Source organism: Cornus florida, unplaced genomic scaffold, assembly GCF_030987335.1.
Source record: "Cornus florida cultivar Cherokee Brave unplaced genomic scaffold, ASM3098733v1 CherokeeBrave_3.0.0_Hap2_Chr06, whole genome shotgun sequence".
NCBI classification, from domain to species: domain Eukaryota; kingdom Viridiplantae; phylum Streptophyta; class Magnoliopsida; order Cornales; family Cornaceae; genus Cornus; species Cornus florida.
The window spans coordinates 35,062,469-35,077,044 of record NW_026775576.1 but is presented as its reverse complement, the minus strand read 5'-3'; positions in this window follow the sequence as shown (position 1 = coordinate 35,077,044).

Here is a 14,576-nt window from a genome sequence, read left to right as displayed (position 1 = left end):
ACTGCTGATACAGCTTTAGGTAACTTTGTCCTGCTTAGTTTTAAACTTCTTATTTATTTTAGAATTTTACCAAAAAGTTTTATGCACGAAATTTCCTTTATTTTCAAAAGGATTAGGTCTTTGAAAATTTTATATAAAACCTGATACACATCTAGGTTTAGTATAGCTTTTGCATTATCAATTCATTATTAATAAAAGCCTTAGGCTCTATTTGGTTAAATGAAAATAAGTGATGAACGCTGAATATTTGCATATTCGAGCCCCTAAATATACATTTGTTATGGCCTAAAGTGATACTTCTATCCATTGTTAGACTGATTTATGTTTAATGTGTGTTTATAGGTACTTTCCTAGAGAAACGGTTAAAACCGGGATTTTATGATGAAAAAACTGACATCGAAGCTTACAGAGTCGTTGCCGGTCATTCAGAGCAAGCCGATAGCTTAAATGGTGAAGTTTGGAGGAATTCAATATCCAAAGCTCGAGCCCAAGTCTTGAGGCTCGAGCCCTACAAGTCAAAGAAGAAAAGTCAACAAGGCATTAAAGCTTGAGCCTTGCACCTTCAGGCTCGAGCCTTAACAATGGGTGCTCGAGCCTGACCATAGGGTGCTCGAGCCTTGACCCTTAAGCTCGAGCACAAGGTGTCAGAATTTGAAGAGTTGATTTAATGAAGAACCAAGGTCCCAGGGTGTCGTGCCTAACCCCAAGGATTGAGCACTATTCCCTAAAGTTCAAGCCTTGAGTACCTAAAGCTCGAGCCTGGTACCTAGCGCTCGAGCCCATGAAGCTTGGATCGAGTAATGTTAAAAGAGATGAAGCCCGAGAATATTCTAAGTGTTGAAGAAAAAGATGCTTTCGGAAAATAGTTGAAGAAATTTGGCTAAGTGTCAAAGAGAAGCTCGAGCACTAACCCTTGGAGCTGGAGCACTAATCCAGAGAAGCTCGAGCCTTATTCCTTAAACTTGAGCCTGAACCTTAAAGCTCGAGCCTTTGTTCCTAAAGCTCGAGTCTTCCATGACATGTCAGATTAAGTTACATGATTGCTTTCTTTTCAAGTTGTATCTAATCCCAGATGGGCCAAAAGACCTAAAAGCCCACTAAGCCTTTATTTTCTTCTATAAAAGAAGGTACAAGCCTTGATAGAAGAAGTTCCTTTTTCTCGTTTATTTTAGAAGGCTGATACTGTGGTGGCGGCTTTTAGCATTTCCACAACCTTAGAAGGTGAAGATCCTGAAAAGAAAAGTGCTGTCCGTGACAATGGAGACAACTCCAACATAGATGATATCCAACATCGTCGTGAGTAGCTAATTCCTCTCTTAGGGCACTGATGTAACCCAATCTAGTATTATGGTTTAATTGTTTTTAACTCTGGGATTATTTTAATGTATATTATGTTTTGATTATATGACTACGAGCAATTAAGACAACTCAATTGGTTTTCATGCTTTAAAATAGATTACAAACTGTTATTACCTTGTCTTAGATAGAATTATTTGTTTTCTATTCTCAATCTATCTTATTGTACGGTATTTGGCAGAGCCCTGCCAGACATGGGAATAAAGGTCATATAATGGTGTTCCAACGTTTTTTTATAAATGAATGTTTTCATAGTCTATGCTTAAAAAGATGGATTATTTGCAAAGTAGCTAAAATAGTTAGAGTAGGTAGGTGGATAGTCCATGCTAACCGCCAAATAGATTATAGTTAACTGAATTTTATAAAACATCTTTCTTTAAAACCCAAATTGAATTAATGTTATTGAGTTCAATTCATTTAAAAACATAATTTGTTAAATCCCCATAATTGATGCAATTAACCATAATATGATGATTGTGGTGAAGTCAAAGCCCTAAGATTTCTCTCTCTGATCACTTAATTTAGCTTAGTTTAATATTTCAGTTTAATCTTAGTTTACTTTTCAATCGTAACAACCAAGTAAACTTTTCAACCAGTTACATGTAAACCATTAGGACTAAATTAAAGACTGAACATAAATTCTCATCTCCCTGTGGGTTCGACATCCTCTTTATATAGTACTATCCTACACGGAATTGTTCTATTGCGAGTGGAATTAGACACGACAATTTTTGGCGCCGTTGTTGGGGAGATTTGTATTTAGTTTAGTTTTTAATTAGTTATTTTTGGTTTACCAGTCTTCGGACTTTCTAATATCTCACCTTACTTCTTTTTCTTTTCAGGTATAGGGAATTAGCAGTGAGGACAAAGACGCTTAAGGGATAAAAGCTTCGGTTTATTAAACGTTCTGTGAGTTTTTACTGCTTTCTTTTACTTGGAAATTTTATTTTTGTCACTCTTTAGGATTAGTGGAATGAATACATGCTAACTCGTCATACTCAGTCAAACCTTTTAGTGCATGATCCTAAAATAGAGAGAACTCTTAGTCAATTAAGAAAAATTAAAAGACATTTGAATACTATAGGTAGTTCCTCTGATAACATGGCTGATATTTGTGATGAACCGGGTAATGGTAATAATAATGGCAATGGTAATGGTAATGGTAATGGAAGACAGGTTCCACCTGTTCCTCCACAAATTCCAACCACATACACTTCTCCTTCGTGCTTTGTATTTCCGGAAGCTGATGTAACCCATTTTGAGATCAAGCCTGCTATGATCCAAATACTTCCTACCTTCCATGGGTATGCAACAGAGGATCCCTACACACACTTGGATATATTTTTGGAATTGTGTTCAACTACCAAGTTGACCACTCTTACCAATGATTCATTCAGGATGCGACTTTCTAATTTTCTCTCAAGGACAAAGCAAGAACTTGGTTACATTCCCTTCATCCAAATTCCATATCTACATGGGAGATGTTACAATAAAAGATCTTGAAAAAGTACTACACAGTAGGAAACACTTGTAAAATAAGAAGAGAAATCATGGCATTTTCCCAAATTTCGGGAGAATAGTTCCATGATGCTTGGGAAAGATATAATGATCTTATAAGAAAGTGTCCATACCATGATATTGCTCAATGGCACTTAACACAGATTTTCTATGATAGTCTCTCTGATTCTTATAGAAACATGGTTGATGCTTCTAATAATGGAGCTTTTCTACGTAAGAGTCCAGCTGACGCTTGGGAACTGTTTAAGGCCCTAAGTGAAAATTTAACACAACATGCGTCTTTTTCTAGGTCTAGGTCTTCACCTGGAATGCATAAAGTTGAAAAAGTCTTTAAGGTAGACAAATCTAGTGAGTTAGCTGCTCAAATAGAAGTCTCGAACCATAGGTTTGATCAAATTCTATAATCTGGCTTTGCTTCTGTTGCTAATCCACAAAATGCCTTGCCCAAGGAAGTTTGTTTAATCTGTGTTAATCCTTCCCATTTTGCTAACACTTGCCCTATAATGGGACAATCATCTAAGATCCCACAGGAGCAAGTGAATGCTGCATTCTCTAGACCAGCATATAATCTATATGCTTTCACGTACAATTCTGGTTGGAGAGATCATCCAAATCTGTCATGGAGTAATCAAAGTCAGGGAACCACTGTTCCTCAATCTCAGGGACAGTATCAAAATTCATCCATTCCTATGCCACAAAATAATTCTTTCAACCAATCTGGTATCTATCGTCCACCTCAGTTTAGGAATCAACCTACTCAAGCTCCTAATCTTCTACCTCCTCCTAGAAATTCTGCTTTTGAGGATCAAGTACTCAATGTTCTTATTGATCTTAAAGCCAATACTTAACTTCTTAATTCTCATTCATAAGCCATAGTAAAGCTAAAGGCACAAGTTGGGCAAATAACGAGTACTCTATCTCGAAGGGAGGATGGAAAGCTGCATAGTCAGCCAATAGCCAACCCGAAAGGGCAGACTTACATGATTGATAAAACCAATTCCCCAGGTATTCATCATGAGCAAGTTCAGGCTATTACTACATTGAGGAGTGGTAGAGTGGTTGACAATCAAGTTGAAAAAGGACAGGAAGAAAAAGAAAGGCTTAGGGTTCCCATTGTTCCTATCATTTTTAATCCACATCCCAAGGATGTTTCCTTAAGTTCTATTCCACAATCCACTACAGGAGTTGAAGGTGGAGTCACTTCTTCATCTGCTCCTAATACTGAGACAGCTTATGAGCCAATAGTGCCTTATCTTAAACGTCTCAAAGAACTCTACCACTTTGGTAAACAAGGGGAGAAAATTTAAGATATGATGGAGGTCTTTAAACAAGTCAAAATCAATCTTCCTTTGCTCGATGCTATAAAGCAAATTCCAGCCTACTCTAAATTTTTAAAGGACTTGTGCGCTCTAAAAAGAAAATCCAAAAGCCAAGTTCCTAAGAAAATTTGTCTCAGCGAGCAAGTCAGTGTTATTCTTAAGTATAACACTCCTCTTAAGGTTAAAGATCCTGGTGCCCCTATAATTTCCCGCATCATTGGAAATAATGTGATAGAGCGAGCACTTCTTGATCTTGGAGTAAGTGTTAATCTTATTCCTTACTTGGTGTATGAAAAGTTAGGTCTGGGTGAGTTAAAACCTACATCGGTTTCTCTACAGCTTATTGACCGTTCTGTCAGACAACCATGAGGTATTGTTGAAGATGTACTCATAAAAGTGGACAAGTTCTTCTTTTCGGTTGATTTCTTAGTTTTTGACAGCTAACCGATCCATGATTCCAAAAAGTATATTCCAATTATTCTTGGGCGTCCTTTTTTAACCACAGCGAATGCTTGCATTAACTGTAGGACTGGAGCCATGGATTTATCCTTTGGAAATATGAAAGTCAAGCTAAACATCTTTAATGCTATTCATCATCCCCACGATGATAGTGAATGTTTCTTCCTTGATGTTATTGATGAGTTGGTTGAGGAATCACTCCCAACTATTTTATCCAAGGATCCTTTAGAAGCTTGTCTGAATCACTTCAATTATAAAGAGTTTGATATCAAATCTTAAATAGCTGAAGTCAATTCTTTGCTCAATTCCACTCCTATCACAGATTTTTTTCCACAGAAATCTAGACTTGAGCCTCTTCCTCCACTTTCTAGTACTCTGCCTATTCTCTTTTTAGAGTCTCCACCTAAGCTTGAGCTTAAGCCATTTCCATACAAGCTCAAGTATGCTTTCTTGGGTTTAAATGACACCCTCCCAGTGATCATTGCTTCCAATCTTATAAGTTCCTAAGAAAGTGGTCTCTTAAAAGTTCTTAAACAAAATAAAGAGGCTATTGGGTGGAGTGTAGTTGATTTAAAAGGAATTAGCCCCACAATTTGCATGCATCAGATTCATTTGGAGGAGAATTCCCGAACATCTCGGGAACTCCAAAGAAGATTGAATCCAAATATGAAGGAGATGGTGTTGAAGGAAGTTGTGAAGTTACTAGATGTTGGAATAATCTACCCCATCTCAGATAGCAAGTGGGTGAGTCCTACTCAGGTAATACCTAAGAAGACAGGTATTACAGTAGTTGAGAATTTCGAGGGAGAACTAGTTCCACAACACACCACCATTGGATGACGTGTGTGTATTGATTACCGAAAACTCAACTCCGCTACTAAAAAAATCATTTTCCTCTTCATTAATTGATCAGATTCTAGAACGATTGGCTGGCCAGAGCTATTATTGCTATTTAGATGGATATTTCGGCTATAATCAGGTGGCCATTGATCCTAAGGATCAAGAGAAAACTACTTTCACTTGTCCATTTGGTGCATTTGCATATAGACGGATGCCTTTCAGATTGTGTAATGCACTAGCAACATTCTAGAGGTGTATGATATCGGTCTTTTCAGACATGGTTGAAAAGTTTCTCGAGGTGTTTATGGATGACTTATCTGTTTTCGGATCTACATTCGAGAACTTTCTCCAAAATCTGTCCCTAGTAGTTTAGCGTTGTAGGGAAACCAATCTTATTCTTAGTTAAGAGAAGAGCCATTTTATGGTTCAAGAGGGGATCATTTTAGGACATATCATTTCAGAGAGAGGTATTGAAATTGATAAAGCCAAAGTAGATTTGATCTCCAAATTGCCTCCTCCTACCTCCGTATGGGGAGTGCCATCATTTCTTGGGCACGCCGGGTTTTATCGACGCTTCATTAAAGATTTCAGCAAAATTTCTCGTCCTTTGTGTAATCTACTTGCAAAAGACGTTCCTTTTGTCTTTGATGAGCCATTCCTAGAAGCTTTCCATAAGCTTCGCTCTGTTCTTTCTTCAGCTCCTATTATGAATCTTCCAAATTGAACTCTTCCATTCGAGATCATATAAGACGCATCTGATTATGCTATGAGTGTTGTCTTAGGACAACGAGTAGATAAGTTTCCTTATGTTATCTACTATGCGAGCAAAACTCTTTTAGAAGCACAATTAAATTATACCATAACTGAAAAAGAGTTGTTTGCAGTTGTCTTTACTCTAGACAAATTCAAATCTTATCTGTTGGGTTCCAAAGTAGTGGTCTATTCTGATCATTCTACTTTAAGACATCTTCTATCCAAAAAGGAAACCAAACCCCATTTAATTCGATGGATCCTCTTGCTGTAAGAGTTTAATTATGAGATTGGGATAAGAAAGGGTCATTAAATGTGGTAGCTGACCATCTTTCTAGAATTCGTATTAAGGATACCTCAACTTCACTTCCAGTTTGTGATTCCTTCCCGAATGAACAACTGTTTGGGGTTTCTTATACGAATTTGCCTTAGTTTGCTGATATTGTGAATTACCTTGCAATAGGCAAAATTCCTTTGTCATGGTCAAAGTAGGAAAAAGATCGATTCTTCTCTCAGATTAAGATGTACTATTGGGAAGATCCTCAGCTCTTCAAATATTATGCTGATCAAATCATTCGTAGATGTGTTCCTGAGAAGGGGTTTCATAGTATTCTGACCTTCTGTCATAGTTTAGGTTGTGGAGGTCATTTCAGTGCAAAAAAAACTGCAGCTAAAATTCTTCAATGTGGTTTCTTTTAGCCTTCACTCTTTCGAGATGCATAGTTGTTCTATAGGTCATGCCTTAGATGTTAGCATTTAGGATCAATTTCCAGAAGAAACATGATGCCCTTAAATCCTATCTTAGTCATTGAGGTTTTTGATGTCTAGGGTATTGATTTTATAGGTCTTTTTATTCAGTCAAATAAAAATGAATATATTCTTGTGGTTATAGATTATGTATCTAAATGGGTTGAAGCAGTTACTACTAAAATCGCCGATCACGCAGTCATAGTTAAGTTCATTCAAACGAACATTTTTAGTCAGTTTGGTATGCCACGAGCTATTATTAGTGATGGAGGTGCTCACTTCTGTAATAGGTATTTCCGTACCTTGGTACAAAAATACTCCATTACTCATAAAGTTGCTACTCCCTATCATCCCCAAACAAGTGGCCAAGTTAAGCTATCCAATCGTGAAATTAAGAGAATTCTTGAAAAAACAGTTAAGCCAGATTGTAAAGATTGGTTTTTAAGACTGAATAATGCTTTGTGGGATTACCGAACAACTTATAAGACTCCAATTGGTATGTCACTTTACCATCTCGTCTATGGTAAAGGGTGTCATCTTCTTGTAGAATTAGAACACATAGCTTTCTGGGCCATAAAAAAGCTCAACTTTGACATGAACTCTGTTGGATATAACAGGAAGCTCCAACTAATAAAGCTCAAAGAATTACGTAATCAAATCAAAGACTAAGGCATTTCATGACAAGCATATATTGCGTAAGACTTTTGAACCTGGGAAAAAGGTTTAGTTGTTTAATACATGACTGAAACTTTTTCTAGGCAAGCTGAAGTCACATTGGGAAGGTCTATATATGGTTATTTCTATTACACCTTACGGTGTGATTGAGCTATAAGATTATAAGACTAGACAACTGTCCAAAGTTAATGGACAGAGACTGAAGCCTTACATAGAGGGTAGTGATAAGCGCCGAATATTACATACTCAAGCGCCCTTTCTTGCATTAGTTAAGTCCATTATTAGAGGATAATGTACAGTTTTAATGCATTTGTATATTTCTTTCTGATTTCAGGTATTTTGCCCGAGAATGATCAAAGAAGCAGCTTTGGCATCATTTGTGTTGAAATACGTGCGCCGTGCCAGGGAGTCATCTTCTGGACCGAACCTCGTATGTTGTAGTTTTTGTGAAGTCATGACGTAATGTTCATAGTATTTCTGAGTTGGAAGCATATCCGCGATCCGGCTTGATGAGACTCATCAGAAGCATTGACAAAGGTGCAACTGCAAGCTCTGGCGCCCGCAAGAGCTCGCCAAATCCATACCCTTCTGCCTTGTTTCGCTATGCCTTGCACAGCGCCCGCCGAAGCCCCCGCGCGCCGCCGTGGGCCCCCGCCGGTGTCTCACGGGCTCCCGCCAAACACCCCAGTACCTTCCTCGAATCCGCGAGCGCCCGCTAACCTGCAGAAGGCAGTTCAACTGCTCCTATTTTTCACCATTTTTGTCTCCTTATCTTCATTTTGTGTGGCTTAGCTTAATGCAGAGGGGGGAGCTCGGGATTTAGGGGGTATGGTGAGTAGGTTTTGGTTGGAATAAAGGGAGGACTCACTTGTATGATGGTCTCTTAAGTTTTTAGAGGAGGCTAAGTGCTAGAGAGGAAAAGAAGTGTTCTTGAGTTTAGGGTGTGAAAATGGAGAGTGATTATTCCTCTTCTTCTTCATACTTTATAATTATGGGTAACTAACTCCCTAATTAGGGAGGTGATGAAACTCCATCTTGTAAGCATTGCTTTATTTTGATTTATATTTGGGGATTAATGTATATATATGATCTTTCCAGGAACTAGAGTAATTTATGTTATGTAAAGAACTCTAATGCTTATAAATGATCATTTTGGGTTAACTATCTTGTTTTAGATTATTTTTCTCTCATGATTATATTACTACATTTTCATAGTGACAATGGGGATGAGTTCAAGGAAGTGGTTTTGTTGGCATGATATTTAGGAAGTTTGATGATCTATTGCTTAGGTTCTTCCTTTGATAGGTTATTCTTGATTTCTATTTCATGTGCTCTTATTATGAAATTAAGGGCTTGAAAATCTTTGACTTAGTAAGTATGTCTAAGGTTGCATCTTAGTTTAGGTAACTAAAACATGTAATGCTTTGATAGGCTATTCTTGCCTATTGATTTCATAATTTTCTTGAAGGTAATATAGCTACTTTATGTTGTTATATTCTTTAGTCATTTATATATGTTATTTCCCCAAAGTAAATCATGCCCTAGCATGTTTATTGATAGGTAGTGGATTCACCCCCCTAGTTCCCATTTTTATTGTCTTTGTCTTGTACTCCCTTGCATTCTCAATTTATGCACATTTTAATTCCTAATTTTAGTGACAATCCAACAGATCCTTTATAAACCCCTTTATCATTCTAAAAGATGATTCTAGTTACTTAGGTTGCCATAAATTAGTAGTCCCAGTGGTTCGACTTACCTGACCAATAGCCCTATTTTACAATGATTTATGCTATTGCAAAACGGGTTGATTTATAATTTACAATCGATCCGTCGATCAATTTTTGGCGTCGTTGCTAGGGACTGCAAACGGTTTAGCAACCGAAGTTCTAGGGTTAACTTTGGTTTGATTGTTAATATTGTGATTTGTGAATATTTCTTGTGTGGTTTTGACCATTTTTGTATTGAAAGTTGTTTATAAGATTCTAGGGACTTGATGCTCACCGAGGGAATACTAGCAAATTTGGAAGTCTAGAGGACTCTAGGTAAGTCTCTCGACCTTCTAGTTTTGAAATTGTTAATATCGTGCATGTGTTAAATTTAGCGATAGTTAAGTTGTGAAGCCCTTGTCGAGGATATTGTCTTGTTTATTTTCAATTGCAAGCATCGGTCCTTGTCGTGGCCATTTGCATTTCTGTCCTGATAATTGAGGAGAAAGGGAACATCGTATGTGGAGTTGATGATGATAAATTGTTGTGAGTTGTTGATGTTTGGCCGTAGATCACTTTCCCTACCCACACTTGACTCGCCAGTTGACATAAATTCACTTGAAAGAACTCTTAGACGGGACCTTAGGGAATCTTCTAGCATAAGAGAACTTGAAACTGAATTTAACACAATGGCTGAAAATGTAGGAAATGTCGAAAATGAGGGAATTAATAATAATAGGGCCGAAATTCCAAATGTGGTTCCCATGACTCTTTGAGACCATTTCATCCCTACCACCTATGCTTCTCCCTCTTGTATAGTGATGCCGAGGTGGCTCAATATAAAATCAAATCTAGCACCATCTAAATGCTTCTATCTTTTCATAGCTTTAAGAATGAGAACCCCTATAAGCACCTTGATGAATTCCTTGAAATATGCTCTACCATCAAGCTTAGGGGCTTCCCTGACAATGCTATTCATTTGCATCTCTTCCTATTCTCATTAAAAGAACGGGCAGAGTATTGGTTGAACTCCCTTGTTGCAGGTTCCATTACTACATGGGCCCAATTGCAGCAAGAATTCCTAAAAAAGTATTATCCAGTGAGTAAAACCAATTTAATGAGGCGTTCCATTCTTAGCTTTTCTCAAATTGATGGAGAACAACTCCATGAGACTCGGGAAAGGTTACAAGACCTCCTTAGGAAATGTCCACATCATCTAATTCCAAAATGGCAATTGGTGCAAGCTTTTTATGCTGGGTTAACCGACCCACATAGATTCATGGTTGACTCATCATATGGGGGGATGTTCATGTCTAAGAGTCCGGATGAGGCATGGACCCTGCTTGAGAATTTGAGTGAAAACTCATTACAGCATAATTCTTGTAGTGGCCCAACCTCAACCAATACAAAGAACACCAACCCTTGTCAACCGAAGACAATGAGGGAAGAATCATCGCAAGTGGATACCATAGCATATAAATTCTATCAATTGATGGCACCACATCTCTCCCCCTCTTTGTCTCAAAATTCATCTAGCTCGGTGTGTGCATCATGTACTAGTCCATTCCATCTCTCGGAAGATTGCCCCACACTGGAGCAATTTTTGAACCCCAATCAAGAGCAAGTTAATGCCATGTTCTCAAGGCCCGGAAATAATCCATATTCCAACACCTACAATCCGGGTTGGAAAGATCATCCGAATTTTTCGTGGAGGCAACAAGCCCCATAAAATTCCCAATTCCAAAATCAAGGGCATCAAAATCAGCCCCCTCCTCAATTTCAAAATAGGCAATTTCCAGCCTCTTCAAGTTATCGTCCTCCGTATAATCCAAATGTCTCTAATCAACCTCCATTGTTTCCTAAAGATGAGATTATGGCTGCAAATAAACAAATGATGGAATCTCTAAATCAGCAAATGATGGAATCCAACAAGCAACTCTTGTCATCTTTGCAGCCCACTCTCCAAATGGTTCATTCACACACTCAGTCTATTGCTAAACTTGAGAATCAAGTGGGGCAAATAGCCACTTTAATGAACCAGCTCCTTCAAAGAGATAAAGGGAAGCTTCCCGCGCAACCACTTGAGAATCCTAGAGGGATTCATGTGATTAAAGAAAACCCTCCTCCAAGTTTGCCAATTCATGAACAAGTCCAAGCAATCACCACTCTTAGGAGTGGTCGAGTTGTTGACAACAAGGTTAATGGAAACAAGGATGAAAAAAATTCTCCTTCAGAAAATTCAAATCCGAGCTCCTCAAATCCAAAGGTCACTCCTAAAAATCCAAATTCTACTCATGAAAATCCCAAGCTTGTCACCCCAAATGTGGAAACTTCTTATGAGCCAAAAGCTCGATTTCCTCAACATCTCCAAGAGTTGACACATATTGGGAATAAGAATTGTAAAATTCAAGACATGTGGGAAGTTTTCAAGCAAGTGAAGATCAACTTGCCTCTCTTGGATGCTATAAAGCAAATCCCTCCCTATACAAAATTTCTCAAGGATTTATGCACTCAAAAGCGCACTTCTAGAAATCATTTGCCAAAGAAAGTAAGGTTAACTGAAAATGTGAGTGCAATCATTCAACACAGTGCTCCTCCAAAATATAAGGATCCGGGCGCCTTAACTATCTCGTGTGTCATTGGCGACAACAAGATAGAAAGGGCCCTCATTGACTTAAAAGCTAATGTAAATTTGATTCCATACTCAGTTTACTTACAGCTTGGGTTGGGAGATCTAAAGCCAACCTCTGTGGTCTTGTAGCTTGCCGATAGATCGATTAAGGACCCACGAGGCATTCTTGAGGATGTCATTATCAAAGTGGACAAATTTTACTTCCCGGTAGACTTTGTAGTTCTTGACACGGAACCGGTCCATGACCTAAAGAAGCACATTCCCGTGATCCTCGGTAGGCCATTTTTAGCTACGGCTAACGTTTCAATTAATTGTCGAACCGGGGTGATAGACATTGCCTTTGGCAATATACAAGTTAAACTTCACATCTTTCATGCAACTCAACATCCTTCCGATAAGGATGATTGTTTCCTTATCGATGTGGTAGATGAAGTGGTCGAGGAATCTCTCCCCTTCATTCTAAGCAAGGACCCCCTTGAAACTTGCATGTCTCATTTCAACTTCTCAAACTTTGATATTGATCAATCTATCCAAGAAGTTAATTCTCTGCTTGATGTTGCTGCTATCATAGACATTCCCCCTTGGAAAATTCCAAAAGAGCCGCTTCCTCAGCTCTCCACCACTCTTCCGGTTCCAAACTCTCTGGCCTCTTTCGCGGCACCTTGCAGAGCAGCCGTAGGAGCCCCTGTGCCCTCCCACGGGCGCCCGCCGCACCACCGCGGGCGCCCGCCAAACACTCTAAAAACATCCTTGCGAGCCGCAGCTTCCGCGGGTGCCCACCGACCCTCTGCAGGCAGTTCACTTGCCCTTCTTTTTCAGCACTTTTGTTCCCTTATCTTCATTTTATGTGGTGGAGAATGAACCAGAGGGGGGAGGTCGAGATTTTCAGCATGGGGAGTAGGTTTTGAGTGTATATAAGAGGATATATCATGATAGATGGGATATATCTCATTCTTGTAAGATTTTTAGAGAAAAAAGAAGAGGAGAAGATAGAGTTCTTAAAGCTACAACAAAGGAGCTCGAAAATGGGGATGGAGACCAAGCTTCTTCCTTCCTTTAGAGTTTCCATGGGTAACTAAATCTTCTTCTAGGGAGGTGATGAAGCCCCTCCCTTGTAAGCATGTCCTAGTATAGTTCTATTTTGGGGATTGCAATGTATAATCTTTGGTCTTTTCATGGTCAAGAGCATTTTGCCTCTTGTAATGGATCTTCATGTATTTAAATGATTAATGTTGAGTCAATTATCTATCTTAGATGGTTTATTCTTTTAATCATATTGCTTGCACTTTCATGGTGACAATGGTAGTGAGATCATGGAATAGTTTTAATGGCATGGAGTTGGAGAACTTTGATAGATCATTGCTTAGGTGATGCCTTTGATGGTTTATGCTTATTTCTTACCTTCATGTGCTTCATCATTTTATCTAGGGCTTGATAATCTTTTATTCAAGTAAATGTGGTTAAGCTATACCTTAGTTAGGTAGTCTAAACATGTTCACCTCTGATGCATCATGCTTGCTTGAGATTTAATGTGCATCTTGTTGATTATATGGCAACTATGTGTTGCTATATATTTCTTAACCATCATATATTGTTTTTCCCCCAATTTAGCTCTAATCTAGCATGTGCATAGGGATAGAGGCGGATTCACTTCCCTAGTCCTCTGTACTTGTATTTCATCCCCTTTAAACTCTTGCAAACTTTTATTTTATGCAATTTAAATTCATAGCTTCAAGGACAACCAACAAATCCTCTATGAACACCCCATATCATTCTAAAAAGACTCTAGACACTTAGGTTGCTATAGATTAGCAAAGTTCCAGTGGTTCGACTTACCCAACCAATAGCCCTATTTTACAATGATTCATGCTATTGCGAAGGTTGATTTATTATAGATCGAATTCTCAACCGATTAGCGAGTGCCTAAGAGTGGCATGATCCGAGAAGACTATAACCTTGGAGCCAAGAAGATAATAACAGAATTTATCCAAGGCATACACCACAGCTAGCAATTCTTTTTTAGTGGTGGTGTAATTTAACTGAGCATCAGAGAGAGTCTTGCTCGCATAATAGATGATGTATTGAAGATTTTCCACACGTTGGCCCAAAACCGCACATAATGCATAATCGGATGCATCACACATGATCTCAAATGGAAGAGACCAATTTGGTGGTTTCATGATTAGGGCGGATGAGAAAAGAGTGCAAAGCTTAATGAAAGCCTCCATGTAAGCTTCATTGGAATTGAACGGAACATCCTTGGCAAGAAGTGCACACAAGGGCCGAGATTTTTTACTAAAATCCTTGATGAAGCGACGATAGAAACCGGCATGGCTAAGAAAGGAGCGGATTTGACGGACGGAATTCGGAGGGGGGAGATTATAGATTAACTCAAATTTTGCCTTGTCTACCTCAATTCCCCATTTAGAAATGACATGTCCCAGAATAATGCCTTCTTGGACCATGAAGTGGCTTTTCTCCCAACTTAAAATTAGATTCGTCTCCTTGCAACATTGGAGAACAAGAGATAGATTGTGGAGACACGTGTCAAAGGAGGATCCAAAGACGGAAAAA